Raw genomic sequence first — 9,827 nt, 5'->3', positions numbered from 1 at the left:
TAAAAGTAATTAGAAAAATTAAATTAATTTTTTAATTTTTCTTTATAAAAATGGCAAGAAAATGTATATTATGCTATAAAAAAATATTAATTACAAATTCTCAAAATGGAGTAAGTATCTCCTTAAGTCTTATATTATACTTGCTGAAGGTTTCGCAAATGGGTCTGGGTTTAAACATGGAGAAAACTTTGTAGTTAAGTGCGCTCAATTTGGAGTAGTACTGGAACGGGTGACCTCCCACGCAGTCTTGATGCTTCACCTCTGTGAGCATCACTTAGATCCAATGAGTGATAAGTGTTCCATTATTCTTATGAGAGATGCATTCATTTTGAGTCACTACTCATGAAACATGGGTCAATGAGTTTGAATCAAAAACTACATAGTTAAATCCTGATAGCAATATAAGAATAATAAAGGACATTGTCCTCACTACCTTGTGACAAAAAAAAAATAGAGCCATACATCATATTTTCTAAGAGCCTAAATACCTAACAATTATCACCCTTCCCATTGACTAGGCCCAACCTATAGGGGAACTTCTTGATGTAGAGTGATATGGACAATAGCCTCCCTACTAGTAAGTAGGATGATCAAACAAAATTTACAAAGTATTAAAAAAATCAAGGACATCCAATAGTCACAGAATTCATGTTTTCCATGAGTATTTCAAATTAATTTGTAGTAAAGTAATGCCAAATTCATAAAAAGTAATCCCAACTACAATAGTGAAAGAAGCTCAACAAAATAACCACTTGAGGAAAGCTTGACTTATCAAGGAATCCTCCAATTAGAAGCTCAACATCATTCAAGAAAAAAAAATCCAATGCAAATACAAAATGTAAGATAGTGAAAAGAAAAATATTGCATGTAACATAATGTGCAAAAATTGTATGACCAAATTAGCAAGCAGGAGGAGTTGCAAATAATAAAAATGCATATTGAAATGTGTGTGAAGGTAATGTTGGTTGGGAAAGATTGAAAGAAGGAATAGCATTTCAAATGTGAGATATGCTTATAAGTAAAAGTTGAATGTACAAGATACTATCATTTATCTTCTTCTTCACCTCTATCTCTTTGTATCTCTCTTTGTTTCTGTTGATCCTTGTATGCCCTATACATATTGAACTATATATTCCTCTCTCCTTATTGCAATCTTCACATGAGCTTATTAGTAAATAACATACTTATCTTTTGATTTAATGGTTTGAGTTTAATCATGTTTGGATCCCTTTATGTGGATGCATAGTTGATGCAAAGCTATGCATTATCCATTCAACCCTTTAATACAACAAAATATAAATCTTAGTGATAGAAAAAGTAAACTCATTTACTCTAAAAAAGTACATATAGAAAATAATTTACCCTAATTTAGTTTCCATACCACTTCAGCAACCCATTGCAAACTAAGGCATGATTACTAGTTATTGACAATTTAGCTGATATGTTATTAGCTAGGCAAATCTCTATAGAAAAACCATCACATGGTCACCAAAATCATTTAAAGTCAGAATACACAATAATATTCCTAGTCAAGAGAAGTTCTCTGAATAATTTGCTGAAAAAATTGAGGGAGAAAAAAGTTTTAGTCAAAGCTCATGGAGTTTGGGGCTACAGGTTGTGGAACAATATCACATAGGATATACTTTTGGAGGCATTGGAGTCTATAATGAGTTATGTGGATGATCCAAGGGAAAAGAATAATGTTTAATATGGTAAAATGTGTTGTATTAAAATATCTTTTTTCAGAGGTGAAATCCTATAAGTCTAGTTCAAGTGTTCATAATTTATCCATTTACTCTTGAGAATAGTTGTTACTTAGATATTCATATATTGTTTAGTATTTTTTAATTTTCAAAAGAAACTGTGTACCAAGATAAACTTCCTATATGATAAAGAAATAAGGATACGATTTATCATTATGCTATAACATCATCGTAGAACTAACAATCATATTTTTGTTGCATTTAAAGACAATCACATTGTTGTGGTAGAGTACATTATGACAACTTAGTTTATTACTCTAATTGTTTAATCCAAATTGTTGGAGTTAATTAGATTTTAGGTAATCAACTTAATATATACTACCCTTTGATAAATCGTAGCAATATCTCACTAATATAATCGATTTATATATAATGACATAAATCTAATAAATATAATGGAATTAATCATTATGGTTATAAAATATATTACTTGTTATATTAAATAGATCATGAATATTTGTCAATAATTATAATTTTATAAAATATTATTTATTTAGCAAATTTAACCAATATATGTCGAACTTTCATCGGTTAATGGAAGCGGCTATGCAGCCGACCAAATGCCTTTTTCGAAAATAAAAAATGGTAAAAGTGATGTAGGAAAATTTAAAAAGATGTCAAGAAAGGTAGATGGAAATAGGTTGCAGCAAAGGAAGTGCAGACTAAGAAACCAACATTGTGGTACATCCATTAAAATTGCCTATGCAGTGGGTGAGATGGATAAAGGGATTACAGTGATGCGGTGAGGATGATGCTAAATGTCCTGCAATGTCCTTATAATAGCTCTCCAAGATAGAATTTTTTCACTTGCTTCTTCGAGGAACTCGAACAGAGAATCTAGCAGACGACAAGGAAATACAGATTTGCTTGTGTAAAGGCTATCCACGAGGTCATTTTTTAATGGTATTGTTGATGAAATTAATTTCTTTGCCAACTTGTGTATTGAAATAGGGTATGGACATCAGTTGATATCTAAGGTATGTAAATTTTTTAATAGAATACTTAATGTCATCTCAACCAGTAATCTTTTAATAGAATATTTAATGTCATCTCAACTAGCATACAAATTGTGTAAACTATTTGACAAAATTCATCAAAGAAATTTACCAATCAATGGGGAGGATGAACTGTTTGACACAATGCTCTAAAGAAATTCTCGAGAATTAACAAAGCACACAAATTGTTTGACATAATGCTTGGAATCAATTTGTGACCATAAGAAAAGCACGGTACCTGTCTGATTACAACACCTTAAAGAAATGTTTGGACATAGGCAAAGAACCCGAGCTATCTGATACAATGCCTTCAAATATCTGTAGGTAAGCCAGACAAACTGTTTGACAAAAACACCAATTAAAATTATTCTAAAGGTTTTAGAAAATTGTAAACAAATGCAACTATGATGTCAATTTTGAAATCCTCCATCCCTTTCTAGTATCAGTTGTACATGTGATTGAAAAGATAGGTGAACTATTTGACAGATTGACACCAGTAAAATTACTTTAAGGGTTTTAGAATCTTTAAAATAAATGCAAATAGGTATCACAATTAACTCTTTTTGGTATCATCTAATCCTATGCAAAAATTACAGGCACTTCCAACATGTTATAGACATTTACTAAAGCGTAGTAAGAAGGGGATTTACACTAGATATTTTAATTGAAAAGGCTCTGGTAGTTATGTGTGTTAGATATACGTAGATGATATCCATACTTAGCATTCATTTCACCAATGGAACTCCCATTGCTTTTGCACTTGTGAACATCATTTATCAGAACCACAAGTGCAATGATTTGTCTCTAAATTTTCTCAATTATTTCTAGAAATGTAGATGTGACAAACTTAATTGACAAGGAAAAACTACTTCAAGTTGTGGCTCTAGATAAAAATGACAGTAGTCTTTCTTCCATAGAAAAAATGGGTTAAGTTGTTTGAAAATAGATGGACAAGTAATCTTTAAAGGAGTACAAGTCCTTCTCCTTCATGTCAATTACCCAAATCATTTCATGAAGTTACCATTTTTTAACAAATTAAAGTGTATCCATCAAATAATTTTAAAGCCTTGGTGCTAGAAAACTATTGGTAGAAGACATGGCATATCTTTATTATACAAAAATAGTTTGTAAAATTTCATTTGGTTAAGGCATATGCTCTCAAGGAAGGCATTATCAAGAAAAATAGAAATTGAGAATTTCACTAATGATTTCTATGAGCAACATTATAATTCCAACTTTGTTGATAGTTTGGAGTCATAGAAAACAAGAGCTACAATGCAGCATAGCTCCTGCCAAGTGCAGAAAATAATGATAGATAAAAATAAAGAGAGGAAGAAGTTAAAAATCATTAAGAGTTTTGGGACACCTCGATCCTTTATCATAGATCTTGAAGCCCCCTGCATAAAACTAGTTCCAAACCTGCTTTTGTATGTATAGGAATTTTTTAATTATGTGTATTATGTGCACTAACGCAAACTCTCCACCATCATAATAGGAGATCTGAGGTGGACTAATCAAGATAAAGCTATTTCTACCTATGTTACACTAAGTTTCTGGAATAGGGAGTGCAGAGAATGGCCATTTTAGAGGGTAACAGGGGGTGGCTATTAAAAAATAGGTTTTTTTTCAAAAATTAATGGAATATTAATTATTAATGTGATAACATTGATAAGGCACTCATCATATATTATAGATTCTAAATACAAAATAATAGTGTTGAAGTTATAGCTCACATTAGAGTTAAGTTCAAAATGATTCAGCAGGAAAAAAATTCAGTTATATTTCCAACGCATAAATTTCAGCTTTGCAAAAGTCAGTTGATAGTAGTTTGACTCTCCTTATGTAATATATCTTAGAATTTCCTAGCTCTTTAAATATCAATGATTTTAAATTGTTTCTATATTTTGATCATTACAGATATACATTCAAGATTTATATTTCAAGTTTGAAATAACCACATTTAGAATTCCAGAGTCATCATATTTCTGTATATTATAATTTTTTTTATTCTAGCACACAAGTTCAAGATAAAGACAAAGCCCCAAAATGTACAATATGATGCAAACATGAATGGATCTAACAATGCACTGTATCCATTTTGTGATCAATTTTCATGAAGAATCATAAAAATATTTGCTTAAGCTATATTGAACATAGGGGCCTTTTAATAAATATGAAACCAACAATGTTCACTAGAATTGTGATAACTAATTCAATTTTTTTTTCGAATCTTAATTCTTCTTTGGAATATAAATTTCCTATTGAAAAGGTTCTTAAATGAGTCATAATTTCTTTTGAGTGAAATTTGGTGGTTGTAGTTAGGGAAGTAAACATTGAGAGAATATCTATTAGGTTACACTCTAGATATTTGAGAATTGTCACTGCTTTACATGAGCTATTTAGGTGTGGATCATTTCAATCAAATTTTGGTATTTCAATATGAAAACTTAACCTTAAAATTAAAAACATTTAACCTTATGTGGAAGATTTACACTGAAATTATAAAAAAAGAGTGGCTTTTTGCAATGGAGCAGTTGATTGTCCCTAGGACATGACATACCTAGCCATTCGAATGCACATTAGGAATTTATGGGACATTAGGTTAGCTATATTTCTTTCCTTATTTTGTTAGTAGAGGATGGTAGGGGAAAATTTATGAGGCATCCCTACTTTGAAGTTATTTTATGTATGGGTACATATCTTGATTTGTCAACATCGGGTTGTTTTTGTTGTGTCATACTGTCTGGACTCTGAAGAAAATGTTGTTTTCCCATAATCTTTATGGATCCATATGGTAGCACTATTTTAATTAGGGAATTCAAACCACATAAATTATACGTTGTTACTATTCCATTTGAATGCCATTTACAAAATTTAGTTAACAAAAATTGTTTCAAACTTATTAGTTAAGGCAATATTATTTAAGTCTTGAAGTTGTTTACTGGAAGGGGTTCTTCATATATTTTGTATTTCAATTTCATCAGACACTTATAGAAGAAATGTTAATGTTATTATTACTTGGTATAATAAACTTCTGAAGGGCACGTTTAATTTTTTTAAATGAGAATAATGTTAGATGCATGCAATTTTCTATGAAGATAAATCTACAGCTGGTTAATGGCATTGGTAGTTAATTTTTGGGTAGCCTGATGAAACAATGCTTTTTGTGGTGATTTTTTGACATCTTGACCTGGCTGTCAAAGTGGTAGTATTTTTCTCATGTGATTGCATACTTTATGAAAGATAGTTTGATTTAAAATAGATGTATCATGTGTTTATCAACTCCTCTTAGGGCTTGCTCTTCAACTGACAAAAGATATACTTTTTTAATCGTGAGTATATTTTGAAATCCATTGATTAAATATAAGTAGTAAGTGAGACAACTTTGGCTTACATTGAAGATTACTAATATCAAAACTTTATTTTATTTATAGCATGATGTAGAAGCTGGGGTGTTGAGGAAAGTAGTGCTAGTAGATGGAGCTGTGGTTATGGTTAGAGGTGCCAAAGAACTGACCCCAAGACAACCCATCCAGTTGCCTTTACCTCTTAACAACAGCACTGAGAATGGAAATCCAATTTTTGAATTGATTGAACTTGCCACAGAGCTAAAGTGTGCTTCCAGTGATGGAGAAAAACCCTTTTCTCTCCAAATTGTGGGTCCAACTTCATTGATTGCATCATCCATCAGTGAGCCCAATTTAATAGAAAATAAGTTGAAGGTGAAAAAGCTAGCTCTAAGCTCTATTGAATTGAGATCTCGCCATGAACATGATTCATCTACCCAAGTATCCTTTGAGGCTGCTTCCAATTTACCTAGTCCTAGTGACATATGGATGTGGCCTCTTCCATTAATGAATGGATTGGATCCTAAACTAAGTGGTGTTGAGGAACTTCTTAAGTCAATCCTTGGATCTGTTAGTGAGAAGAAATGACCAATCAGATTGTGAAAAGCTCAAGCTACAGTGGCTACTTTTATCAAAGTGCAGTTTGAATTAGAGAAGAAAATTGGTGATGAAGCCTTTGGAGTGAATGATTGGTTAGAGTGGAGAACAAAACCCTCTGTTACAAGGCTGTAGTTTGAGTTGACAGGGAGAGTTGAGGGTGAGAAGATTGTTCCTTTAAATATGAAATAGATTCAACTAGTGTAAATTGTTGATAGTTTTTCATCAAGATTCATGACAGGAAACACCACATATTCTAAAACTCCAATCATGTATCCTCCACCATCACCTTTCAATTTGTAAGAAGTGGATAAGGACCTTGACCAAAAGGTATATGGGTACTATTTTTCTCTGTACTATATGTAAATACTCACACCTGTTATGCAACTTGAGATTAAGAACATGTTTTCCCTCTCTTCTATGCCAATAAAATTTTCTTTGGGTCGACTATTGTCTCTACAATCCATTCTGAGTTTCAGAATTCCCTCATTTCTTTTGCAATTTATTCTCCAATCCATTCGTGATATTAGAATCTTGTTAGTATACTTGAATGGTAGACTTTCAAGGTTTTATGGCAGACAAGTTAGGCAGTACTGGTTTACTGACAAAATTGCATATTTAGATAGTAGATAGTAAATTGTTGATTTAAAACTTGTGGGCAATTAGACCTGTATAATTTAGTAAAGTAAGGAATGATTGAGTTAGTTAGTATAGATGAAATAGTTAGCGGTATAGTTGTTTAGTGAGTTTGTTACTTTATCATTAATTAATTAGTAGAAATAGTTTTGTTATTAGTTAGTAAGTATATGTTGTGGCATATAAACAATAGTTAGAGAATGAGATTATTAATTAGGGGATTTGCAAATGAATTTTGTAAATGGAATGAGATAATTGTAAAATTAAATTGTAGTAAGAGATTGTTAAATTACAGTAAGATGATGATAGGTAGGTATGTAGATAAATTTGTAGTAAAATATTATTAGTAGGTAATGTTATTTAGTAAGGGTACAATAGAGATAGTTTGAATTAGATAGTAAATAATATTAGTTGGTATTCAATATTTAAGTTATTAAATGTGGTTGGTGGTTAATGTAAATGGTAGGTGTTAGGGTAAAGATTATTGGTGGTAGGTAGAAATTAGTAAGAAAATAGACTATTAGGGATCTAGTGGAGGTTAGTAGTAGTGATGGAAAGAGAATAATTAGTTGGTTAAAGTTAAGGAACTGAGTTGGTAGTTAAAGTGTTGAACTTACTAAGTGACTAAAAATACTAATAGATAGTAGGTTATTAAAGTTGTTAGAATATAATTTAATGTCGAAACGTAAGTTTATAAATATGGTATTAATTAGTTAGTATGTAAATAAGGGTCGATAACCATGCTAGTGTAAATATTTTGTCAATTTGTGTTTCCTATATACGAGTAATGATAAGGTATTGTTATCAAACCTTATATCATTTGAATGACTTAATGTAGCATCATGAATCTGTAAGTGTGGGTCGATCAGTTAGTAAATGCTTATGTTATGGTTAGAAGGTGGTATAGGTTAGAGTAGTATAGATAACTTGATAATTGATATATAGGGTTATGCTAGAAGGTGAATTAAATGTCATAATTGATTTAACAGTAAGAAATTAATATTTTATTTAGTTCCAACAGGTTATGTTAATAGTTGGATAGTGTAACCTTTAAGTGCAGATTGGTTTCTCTAGGAGACTAACCTAGTATTTTGTACAAGTGTATGATAACAAAAAAAATCCAATGTGACTCATGTTACCAATCAGATGAAATGATGTGTAACTTAATATAGTTAGGTAAGGTTAACTAAGCCATTATGTAAGTTGAACCCTAACTATCAATATTGCTGAAGGGTTCTATTTGCATGACAAAAAATGATACTTGTGAGCCTAACATCATTAAGTTATACGTACTTATCTCAAAATCAACTTAAGGGCTTGGGAACTCAAAACCTCTTGACCTAATGACATACCATTGAAGACCAAACCCTTTCATGTATACTTGTCCAAGACAATGTTTTAGCCAGAGACTGAAAACCTTAGGACACTAGAAAACTAATTGTGCAACCTCAAAGACTTGAACTCGATCACCATATTTCCATGACACATTCGATTTCAGTATGTATTAACTTAGTTTTTATCACCTTTAAAAAAAATATTGTTTTTTTTTAGCCCTCAAATTTTGGGCATGACATAGTGACCATGATCATGTTAGATCTAATGTTGGGAAGACAAATTTGTCAAATTTTTGCATTATTCTTTAAAGGGTACTAGCTCAATGGAAGAGCACTTGCTTTATAAGTAGGAGGATGGTGGTTCAATTCCATCGTGCCCTAATATGACAAAATTACTGATTAAATAAAGTACCAAATATAGAACCATATATAGTACCAAATATACTACCATATATACTACCAAAAAAACTACCAAGTATACTACCATATATAATACCCAAAAAACTACCAAATATACTACCAAATCACTACCAAATATACTACCAAATCAATTACCAAATATACTACCATATATACTACCCAAAAAACTACCAAATATACTACCAAATAAACTACCATATAAACTACCATATAAACTACCAAGTAACAACAATAAACTACTAAATCAATGACCTAATCAATGATTAAAATAGTTTAGTCATAAATTTGGTTAGGAGATAAATGTTTGGCAATAAACTACCATTGGTCACATGATAAAAATTAGTCACATATCTACAATTTTTAGTAGTTTATTTAGTAATATATTGTTGTTTTTGTATTAGTGATTTGAGGAAGGTGAAGCAACAGTATGGGGATTGACAATTGTTTCCATAGAGGAGTAGATAGTGGAAGTAATTGGGCTACCAATAGTAGGAGAACACTACTGCAATGTGCATGATGCAAGATTAGCTAGGGCCCGACTTTTCATACCAAGTGACCCTCCTTTGGATATCACTAAGCAAGGATGTAAAAGAATATCTCTTCTAGAGTTGGCCATACATATTGTCAGGTATTTTACCTATGAAGGAAGATTTTCATATTTTCATGCACATCATTTTAAGTTGCTTAGTTATATGAGGCATAATTTTTTAGTGAATGTTCCCAATTTCTTGTACA

At 31.2% G+C, this 9,827-nt stretch overlaps 1 pseudogene; it reads left to right on the top strand.

Annotated features, from left to right (window-relative positions):
- The first annotated feature begins 5,875 nt into the window (after positions 1-5,875).
- On the top strand, positions 5,876-7,005 carry LOC149535073 (protein TUNICAMYCIN INDUCED 1 pseudogene; annotated as a pseudogene).
- The last annotated feature ends 2,822 nt before the right edge of the window (positions 7,006-9,827 follow it).

Source organism: Cupressus sempervirens, chromosome 10 (genome assembly GCF_028749045.1).
Source record: "Cupressus sempervirens isolate cs-2001-9-10 chromosome 10, ASM2874904v1, whole genome shotgun sequence".
Lineage (NCBI taxonomy): Eukaryota > Viridiplantae > Streptophyta > Pinopsida > Cupressales > Cupressaceae > Cupressus > Cupressus sempervirens.
The sequence above is the reverse complement of the archived record's forward strand: the minus strand, read 5'-3'. Positions and strand labels throughout refer to the sequence as shown.